Source organism: Littorina saxatilis, linkage group LG12 (genome assembly GCF_037325665.1).
Source record: "Littorina saxatilis isolate snail1 linkage group LG12, US_GU_Lsax_2.0, whole genome shotgun sequence".
Lineage (NCBI taxonomy): Eukaryota > Metazoa > Mollusca > Gastropoda > Littorinimorpha > Littorinidae > Littorina > Littorina saxatilis.
This window is the reverse complement of record NC_090256.1, coordinates 78614054-78625386: the sequence shown is the minus strand read 5'-3', so window position 1 is coordinate 78625386 and position 11333 is coordinate 78614054.

Sequence of the window (11333 nt, the reverse complement as noted above, 5' to 3'; positions counted from 1 at the left end):
GTAGGTTATTGGTTTTTTAATTGTCTTTTCAGCTGAAATTGCTATTCGAGACGGATGCAGGTTTTTTTTCCTCAGTTTTAAAACACAATAAAGACAGTATAAAGACACAGCGAAGACACAATAAAGACACTATATATGAAGACACAGCGTCGACACAGTGAAGAGACAATAACAACACAATAGAGACACTATGAAGACACAACGAAGATACTATGAAGACACAGTGAAGACACAGTGAAGAGACAATAACAACAGAATAGAGACACTATGAAGACACAGCGAAGATACAGTGAAGAGATAATAACAACAGAATAGAGACACTATGAAGACACAGCGAAGATACAGTGAAGAGATAATAACAACACAAACAAGAAAATATAAAGACACAGCAAAGACACAGTGAAGAGACAATAACAGCGCAATGAATACAACATGAAGACACAGCAAAGACAATAACATCACAATAAAGACACTATGAGGAGACAATAACAACACAATAAAGACACTATGATGACACAGCGTAGACACAACAAAGACAATAACATCACAATAAAGACACTATGAGGAGACAATAACAACACAATAAAGACATTATGATGACACAGCGTAGACACAGCAAAGACAATAACACCACAATAAAGACACTATGAGGAGACAATAACAACACAATAAAGACACTATGATGACACAGCGTAGACACAACAAAGACAATAACATCACAATAAAGACACTATGAGGAGACAATAACAACACAATAAAGACATTATGATGACACAGCGTAGACACAGCAAAGACAATAACATCACAATAAAGACACTATGAGAAGACAATAACAACACAATAAAGACACTATGATGACACAGCGTAGACACAGCAAAGACAATAACAGCACAGTACAGACACTATGAAGAGACAATAACAACACAACAAAGACATTATGAAGACACAGCGTCGACACAACAAAGACAATAACACCACAATAAAGACAACATGAAGACACAGCAAAGACACAGTGAAGAGACAGTAACAACGCAATAAAGACAATATAAAGAAACAGCAAAAACACTATGAAGACAAAGCAAAGACACACTACACAGTGAAGAGACAATAAAACACAATCAAGACACTATAAAGACACAGCGAACACAAGTGGCGTAGCAGCGGAGCTCCAGTCCCAAAGGGCCATGCACCGATGATGGCGAGGCTAAAAAAAAGGAGTGGCGCTTGTTGCTGCCTCGTCCCTTGCTGCCTCCCAAGGGAGCTGAAACAATGGAGACACCCCGTGAAGCCTGAGCTGTGCAACGGCATTCACCGCATCGCACAAAACCTCACCACTCTATTTTCTTTACAGAATTTAAAAACAAAAATACACGAAAAATCTGGAAGCCCGCCGTGAATTATCCTTGACAGCACTTCACAATGCCACACTTTCTTTCACAAGTTACGGGGAAAAGAAGAGAAATAAAAACATACGAAAAATCTGATGAGCAAAAACGACTTTTTTTTAAAATATAAAAAACAAGGTAAATGTCAGGCGGCCACATACAAGGATTCGGCTAAAAGTTGTTTCCTGTCCCACATCCGTGATAGCTTGTCGCATGTGCAGTCACTTGGCTTGAGTGGGCTAAAGGCCTGTCTTAATTGGCGGGGATGTAGCTCAGTCGGTAGCGCATATAGCGGCGCTGGCTTCAAAACACGTTGTCGCAATTTGCGTGGGTTCGATCCCCACGTTCGGAAAGGGATTTATTTCCCAGAGTCAACTTTGTGCAGACTTTCCTCGGTGTCCGAACACTCCCGTGTGCACGCATGCGCACTATAAAGATCCCAAGCTCCAGCGTTTTTGTCATTGATGAATTTTGCGCAACATTGCGGAAATGTAACCTTGCAACGAAGGGGTTACCTTTTCCAGTCATTTGAGTTTAGCTAATATTTTCATAGTTGTTGTGCATGAACTTCAGTTCGTCCACGACCATTCTACAAAGTTTCGAGTCTGTAGGTAAAATGGTCCGACATTTACCTTTCTCCAAAATGTGTTCCAAATGACACCTCCGAACTTGTCATTGGCACGAAAGCTTTCCTGTCTAGGGATTGCACCGAACCTAGCTGAAACTTCTTTCTTCAGGAAACCGATGATCTCTAGAGAAGGTGAAGGGGGTGTTTGTGTATAATCAGACATTCAGATAATCCAAAAAGAAGAGACTGGAGAGTTTAAATCAGGAAAGAATTGCTACTGCTCAATGTCAAATCTTGTTCTGTTGGGTCGATTGCCGAATTTGGCAACTGTTTTTTAGATTTGCACACAAGTCAGAACATTTGAAGTACAAAACCGCCACTTTGTCGAAGGGTCATGCATAGGCTAAAGTTTATGTAAACCATTGTTGTGGGTCACCCTGTATATAGTACCAGTCACTTGGATAAATAGAGAATACTACATGGCTTGCTGTGTCGTACCAGATTTACACGAGTTGCTTTTTTAAATATTGAACTGCGAGCGAAAGCGAGCTGTTCACTATTTGAAAAAGCAACGAGTGTAAATCTGGTACGACACAGCAAGCCATGTAGTATTCTGTTTATTCTACATACTGTACTTACGTGTATTTTACTGAAAATGTTCTGCAGTCCGGGCAGCTAAATTGAAGACGCTTGTTTTGGAACCTCGATCTCTTCTAAAGCCTCGTGCAATCTATTACGTCAAAGCAAAGAAACGTCACTCTGAAAGTGTGGCGTGACGTGTTAGTTCTAAAGATTCATCGAGGGTAATTAGCGAGCGCAATTTTTGTTTCTATAATGACCTTTGTCTCGGTGACTTTGGCATCATTAGCAGTGGAAAAACAAGTCCCTGCCAGACTTGCTTGACATGACCTCATTTACATGATATACACACGTGTGATTTGAACGATTATTATCTCACGGGTGTCTCTCTCACGTATGTAGGATAAAGCCTGATATTCATAAGGTGAAATCGACTTCGCAAAGTCCATTTCATAAAGCTCACTACACGAAGATTTATCACTGAATTTTCGGTAAAAGACTTCACGACATCAACTTCGTGCTCAGTTAAAGAAGGCCTTAACCATTGCAGACTCCCATCAGGGTCCTATGAATAGGTCTATGCTCCAGTGTAGACGTACACAGCAAAGCAAACCGCATCACAGCCACTTGAATAACGCTTGCAAACTGTCAATTACCATACCATGATCACTGGGTCGCTTGTGCACACAACTGGACACAATGTGATTATCACAAGAATAACATGCACACTGCGGCAAAACAGTTTATCCATCACTGAGGCAACGTTCTATTGCAGCCACTAACGCTGTCGCGGGCAAAAAGCCAACATATGTAAACAACATTTTTAGTATCAAAGTCAACGGGATAACAATTCAGTTAGCAACCGTCGCCGTCGTTGGAATAACATTTCCTTGCCGCTAGCGGTAACACTTGTTTGCTGCAGCCAACAAAACACACTGGGCGTTGTAAGCTATCGCAAAACAAGTTAAAGAAACAGTAACACTGAAACTGCAATAAAATGTAAGCTTACAAGTTCTAAACACAGGAGGTACTGGAGTAACATGTCAACATTTCTCAAACAATCATACTCTCTAAAGAACATGACAGAGAGATCACAGCAATCATGTACACTGAGGAACATGACAGAGAGCTCACATCAATCAATCATGTACACTGAGGAACATGACAGAGAGCTCACAGCAATCATGTACACTGAGGAACATGACGGAGAGCTCACATTAATCATGTACACTGAGGAACATGACGGAGAGATCACAGAAATCATGTACACTGAGGAACATGACGGAGAGCTCCAACAACCATGTACACTGAGGAACATGACGGAGAGATCACAGAAATCATGTACACTGAGGAACATGACAAAGAGCTCACAGAAATCATGTACAACAAGGAACATGACGGAGAGCTCACAGCAATCATGTACAATGAAGAATATGACGAAGACCTCACAGCAACCATGTACGTCAATGAAACGGAAGGGGCGCTCACAGCAACACGCAGCATGAGGGACACGGTTGCAATGCCTGTGAGCAAAAGGAATACGATTCCATATACAATCTTTGGGGACTACGTGTGCGCACAGTTGCTAAATACATTACATGGTGGATATTCTGCTTGTGCACACAGAAGTTGACAACAGTATACAGTAACGCGTGCGCGCATCAGTTAACAACGTTACAGTTGCAATCCTGAATAACGTGTGCTCACTTCAGGTTTGCTGCGAAGCACACACAGATACACATGAACACACAATGAAACACACAAACACACTCACACACACACACACACACACACACACACACACACACACACACACACACACACACACACATACACACACACTCAAGCACAAACACATACACAAAACATACCATTCTAGGGTCTGCAGGGCCAAGATGACTAGCAAAACGAACTCTTATCCGATGGCCGTTAAGGTGGTCCGTAATTGAGCCCGAAGTCGACTTCATGAAGACTTCGCGAAGTTTGTTTTTACCGAAAACTCAGTGCTAAAGGTTTGTGTGGTCAGCTTGGCGAAGTATACTTCACGTAGTCGACTTCGTCCAGTTAAGGACAGGCTTTAGGCTGACAAATGCGTCACATTCAAATAGTTTTGTACACGGGACTTTCCCCGATTAGGACCTTCCGTAATGTGAGAAAATAACAGGCACGGTTGGCCTAGTGGTAAGGCGTCCGCCCCGTGATCGGGAGGTCGTGGGTTCGAACCCCGGCCGGGTCATACCTAAGACTTTAAAATTGGCAATCTAGTGGCTGCTCCGCCTGGCGTCGGGCATTATGGGGTTAGTGCTAGGACTGGTTGGTCCGGTGTCAGAATAATGTGACTGGGTGAGACATGAAGGGCTTAAAAGGGGTTTGCCTCAGTCCCATGTTAACACAACAATGTTTGATTGTGATTGTTCTCTCATGTCTCTTTCTCTGTTTTTTTATTTATTTATTTATTTATTTTTTTGGCCAAGCACATCATTGTGGGGCTTTTAATCAATAACATGCATCCGTCTACAATGTATCATCATTCATCCTTCAACATGTATAATAAATATGTAAATGGCAAGTATACAAGACATATATATATATATAAAACATTACCCGCTATTACGAGTTAGTCGTGTGACGTCGTGAGACATCTACAGTCTCGTGTGCAAGAAAACTCTCTGTCACACGACTAACTCGTAATAGCGATTATGTCTCACAGCATAGGCATAGAAAGACAGAAATGAGTTTTTGGGGACGAAATAACAGGCACAAAACAAGACTGAAAACACAATTGCCTTTTCACACATAGCCTACACACGCAATGCGTTTCGTGTCTTTTTCTGGTTGAATGCATTTAACAAAGTATCAACCAACATTTCTGAATCTTTCAATGAAAAAAATAAACTTTTTTTGAACCAAACAGCACAAACCAACGAAAGCTAAACACACATACACACGCGCGCACTAACACAGATTGAATGCAAAGCCCGAACGAACACGGAGAATGTTTGCAGGTCAGGTCGTGAGGAAAGTCCACCCGAAATGTTCCACAGGGGAACTGGTTGTGTTTGGATTGTTCATTTTCTCACAGTGATGTTGATGTTGTTTACAGTGCATTTTTGAACGAATATTTTTGCGAATTTGGGGCACACTTTCGTCTTTCGGTTCGTTTATCTTGTCGAAGTAACATTCGAGTGTTTCTAAATCCAAACCTTCCATCACCGCTGGTGCAGATTCGACCTGCCTGACTGTCTGCGTGCGTGTTAGAGCTGAAGACGAAGCCTCAATCGCCAAAGCGTCACCCATCTGTAGGTTCTGAGCATCGGATGTACGTTGATACGTGGTAAGATCCGCACGAAACTGTCTATGCAACTTTTCCTAGTCACAGGTGTAAGGTTCGATCTTTTCTTTGCAATTTTGTCCTCTGTGTACGTAGCAAAGCGTTTCACCATTTTCGGTTTTCGTTGCAGACGACGATAGTGAAAGTAGTACCTATTGTTTTGTTTTGACCTTTCGTATTCAGGGTTCTTAATTGAAGCTTGATAAAGGGACCGTGTCGTGTAAGTGGAAAGTTGACGAAGCTTTTGAAAACAGAAATTGAATGAAGAAGAAAATGTGGCTTTCATAAAATATATATACAGGAGAACGGGGTTGGTGTTATTCTTTTTCCGTCAAACACGAAGTACACAGATATAACGTGGTTGACTGACCAAGGCCTGTTGGCACACTATTCAGAATACACAACAAAATGTAACAACACTTTGATACCCTTTTTTTACGTTCGTGATCACTTGAATTGAATACCAAAAACATTAGTGTTTAAGGTAGTGACTAAATGTATGTGAAGGTAACATTTTTCAGAAATAAATGCAAAATCAAAATAATTGATTTCGGCATCAAAGCGTGTAACATACAATCTTGCACACGTTTGCTTTCGTAGTGGCAAAGAAGGAATGCGTGTGACATTAGGACATAACCGACAGACGGACATATAACATACTGTTCGCCTACAAGTAAGGCCGGAGCATAACATAACATGCAGATTACAATACTGATAAAAAGAAAGAGAGAGAAAGAGAGAGAGAGAGAGAGAGAGAGAGAGAGAGAGAGAGGGGGTAATGATGGTGGTGGTATCATTTATAATGTATACTCTTAAGTAATAATACAAATAATAGATTCTTTTTGAACTGCCACCCACTTGATTTTAATGGAAAGAGTCTTAAAGCTGGAGGTTTATTTGCCTACGTTTTGAACAGAAAACCTGAAAAAGCAAGGTCTAACTTAAAGGGGGAGGGGGGGCTTCGTGTACACTACATTGGGGTGTGCACGTTAAAGATCCCACGATTGACAAAAGGGTCTTTCCTGGCAAAATTGTATAGGCATAGATAAAAATGTCCACCAACATACCCGTGTGACTTGGAATTATAGGCCGTGAAAAGTAGGATATGCGCCAAAATGGCTGCGATCTGCTGGCCGATGTGAATGCGTGACGTATTGTGTTAAAAAATTCCATCTCACACAGCATAAATAAATCCCTGCGCCTTGAATATGTGCGCGATATAAATTGCATAAAAAAAATATTTAAAAAAATAAATCCCTGCGCTTAGAACTGTACCCACGGAATACGCGCGATATAAGCCTCATATTGATTGATCATATTGATTGATTAAAAGGGGTTTGCCCCAGTCCCATGTTAGCACAGCAATGTTTGATTGTGATTGTTCTCTCATGTCTCTTTCTCTGGGGTTGTTGACCTGTGTTATTAGACACCAACTCGTGGACTTGTAATTAACGCAACAGGATCCGTTCTTGTGTACATTAACAGAGCATGTCCCTAATTGGCCGCTGCTGTCGCTAAGGCCGCTGACTCTCAATTTCTTCTTCATCTAGTGCCCATATTACTGATTGGATTTTGGCCAGTGTATAGTTACCGCAGAGTAGTTCAATGAACTTCAATCTACCTGACATATGAATTAACAGTTCGTCAAACCAGTCGTGCGATCCTTGAGCTGGACGATAGCTATCTCTGTCTCTGTCTCTGTCTCTATCCCTCCATGTCTCTTACTCTGTCTCTCTGTCTCTGTCTCTGTCTCTGTCTCTGTCTGTCTCTGTCTCTATCTCTCTATGTCTCTCACTCTGTCTCTCTGTCTCTGCATGTCTGTCTGTCTGTCTGTCTGTCTGTCTGTCTGTCTGTCTGTCTCTCTCTCTCTCTCTCTCTCTCTCTCTCTCTCTCTCTCTCTCTCTCTCTCGCCCCTCCTCCTCCTTCTTCTTCTTCTCCTCGAGTGTCATCAGTTGAGAAACGAAGACGAAATCTCACACGGGGACCAAGGACTGAGGCTGTCTCGTGCTTAGTAGGAAATCGATTTGTTTGAGAGAAGAAAGCTTTCTCGTGATGATGTGTTGTGAAGGATCACGGGCAAGGGAAGTGTTTGAAACAAAAAGCGTCGGAGGAGAGGGCGAGAGCGCGGCATTGAGTTAAGCCATCCCCTGGAGCTTTGTTTTCTGCCGCCTGACATACCGTTGGTGTCAATGGATTTCATTAGCAGGGCGGCGCTCCGCAAAGAAACAGTGTACAAAGCCCTTCACGTCGGCTTTGTCATCTGCCCAGCGATCGATGCACTCAAATGGGCGCGTGACTATGCAAATGTATCGTCATCATTATGGAACCTATTACCGGGCTTTGAGGAAAATCACGCAACTTGAACTGTGGCCACTTCCCCTGTCGATCTGTTGATGCCCCTGAGCCTGCTCCTGATGACCAGACGGTACACAAAAGAAACATCAAAGGGCCGCCACTCCATCTCCCGTAATCCTGCCACTTGTCTCCCTTCGCACGCAGCGCGTCATCTCTCCCAGAGCTCCGCCATAAAACACGGGCCGAGCGCCCACACCTTCCTCATCACCGCTCAGACGTGCCCCATGTGGGGCCTGCTGATCAGCTCAAAAGATTCATCATGATTGCAATGATGGCGATAACAAAGAGTACTGACAACGAGCAGCTCAAAAGATTCATCACGATGGCGATTACAAAGAGTATTTGACGACGAGCAAAGATTCATGACGGTGTCGATGTTAACGATGACAAAGGGTATTGACGACGAGCAGCTCAAAAAATTCATGATGGTGTCGATGTTAACGATGACAAAGGGTATTGACGACGAGCAAAGATTCATGATGGTGTCGATGTTAACGATGACAAAGGGTATTGACGACGAGCAAAGATTCATGATGGTGTCGATGTTAACGATGACAAAGGGTATTGACGACGAGCAAAGATTCATGATGGTGTCGATGTTAACGATGACAAAGGGTATTGACGACGAGCAGCTCAAACGATTCATCATGGCTGCGATGACAAAGAGTACTGACAACGAGCAGATCAAAAGATTCATCATGGCTACGATGACAAAGAAAACTGACAACAAGCAGATCAAATATTCATCATGATTGCAATGATGACGATGAGTAAGAGTACCGACAACGAACAGCTGAAAAGATCTATCATATGATTGAGATGCGGGTTATTGCTGCTTGGTCTTGATGATTGTTTCATTTTGTTTTGGCGGCGGTGAGATAATCTGAGCAGCTCAAAACGGATTGATCATGATGGCAGGGACGACGACATCGACTGCGGCAAAACATACACGAACGAACACAACGTGGAGCATACTCAGCAGCTCAGCAGATTGATCATGACGGCACTGATATCCACGACGACAAGTGCAAAATATACATAATAATAATAATAATGATAATACGAGAATTTATAACGCGCACATATTTCACCACAAGGCGACTCATGGCGCACTCATACACATTCTTTCGCATTAACAACTCATGCACACTCATATACACGTACGCATAAATTACATGAAGATGACAAGGCAACAACACTAACAGAGACACGGCACTCAAAAGTAAGCATGAAAAACAAAAGAAAATTCCAAATAATAATTATGTACATGGCTATTTACAACTGCTCTGATTTAGGCTTGCGGGTGAGGTACCTTAATAAACTTGATAAACCTATTATGATGATTCTTTTCGTTAGTCGCGGTTGTGGCTATTCTAAACTTGCCTCTGATCCGTTAGGTCCGAAACATGCGTCTGGAACACCATAAGCACGTGTCTTCTGAGAAAATGTCAAGGGTCTCCGAAATGCCGCGATCTTTTACACGAATCAACCAGGCCCAATATATGGGCTGAGGTCTAAATACAATAACAAGTTGGGTTAAGAGAATCTAAGAGACCTTCCACCTTGCACCATATATCATATCCTGAACATGAGCACATTTTCTGGCATGTCAACCAAAGTTATCGCTCTCTGTGATTGAATCCAAGTGGGTTCACCGACCCTTGTTAGACAAGTATAAACTTCCCCCAACGACCTGTGGTCGCACAAAAGCATTAAAAGCAGCTTTGATCTGTCCGATCAAGATGGAAGCACATTTCAAATCGCCGCCCAATTTCATCCACCACCGAGCACCGCCTGATTGGAGAAACCGAGAAGCAGAAAGAAAACAGGTTCGAGAGCTACATTTGATGTCTGTGTGAACTCCCCGATAACACCCTTTTTTCCTTGAAGGAACGCCATGCCAGAGTAGCAGATAGTATTGACAAAAGCCGTTCCCAAAGCGCTCTCAAAAATCGAAAGTTTGGAAAACGCGGCATGTAATTTAAAACTACTTTCAGACTACTGCCTCAGTAGCTTGCCTCATCAAACATCGCCTCCGGGGGCGAACACACAGAGCCACAGTCACTGCCAACCATGCATGCATGGGTTTAAAAAAGTTCGCGGCGACAGATTAAGTAGTGAAAGAAAACTTTAAAGGTACCTTCCTTCCTGCGTAAACCATCGTGTAAACCATCGTGTAAACCATCGTGTAAACCATCGTGTAAACCGTCATATCCGTCAAGGCTTTTTTATGTGGGATGAGAACATCACCACTTTGCACAGAAAGCGGCCTGGGCTTTGCATTGTTGATATACATGTGACAAAGTGGAAGAATGCTCTTATTTCGGGTGGCCGAATGGTAAAGTGCACTTGCCTCGGAAGCGAGAGGTTGCGTGTTCGACCCTGGGTCGGGGCGAAAGCAATTTTTTCCCCCTTGCCTAGCCCAGGTGGTGAGTTCAAGTGCTAGTCTTTCGGATGAGACGAAAAACCGAGGTCCCTTCGTGTACACTACATTGGGGTGTGCATGTTAAAGATCCCACGATTGACAAAAGGGTCTTTCCTGGCAAAAATGTATAGGCATAGATAAAAAAAAAATGTCCACCAAATACCCGTGTGACTTGGAATAATAGGCCGTGAAAAGTAAATATTCGCCGTAATGGCTTGAGATTTACTGGCCGATGTGAATGCGTGATATATCAGTGTACAAAATTCCATCTCACACGGCAGAAATTAATATGTAAAGCGCTTAGAGAACGTCAAGCGCTATATAAATCTCCCATATAAATAAATAAATATAAGTAAGGACTGGTCTGAACTACATTGGCATTCTGCAGTCAGTACAGACGTGACCTCCAGGACCTATAGTCACTGACAGTTGGAGTACAAGTTGGAGTCGAAACGGTCTGGGGAAGCTTGGAGACACTCACCTTTCTCATCTCCGCCCTCTCTGAGAAAATGTGAAGGGTGTCTCCGAGATGCCGAGCTCTTTTACACGAATCACCCAGGCCCAATATATGGGCTGAGGTCTAAATAAATAAATACAAAGTTGGGTCAAGAAAATCTTAAACAGCAGTAAGTAGGTAATCAAGGCAAGTCAGCTGCGCTTGGAACAGGGACGGGGGACATGCAAATCAAA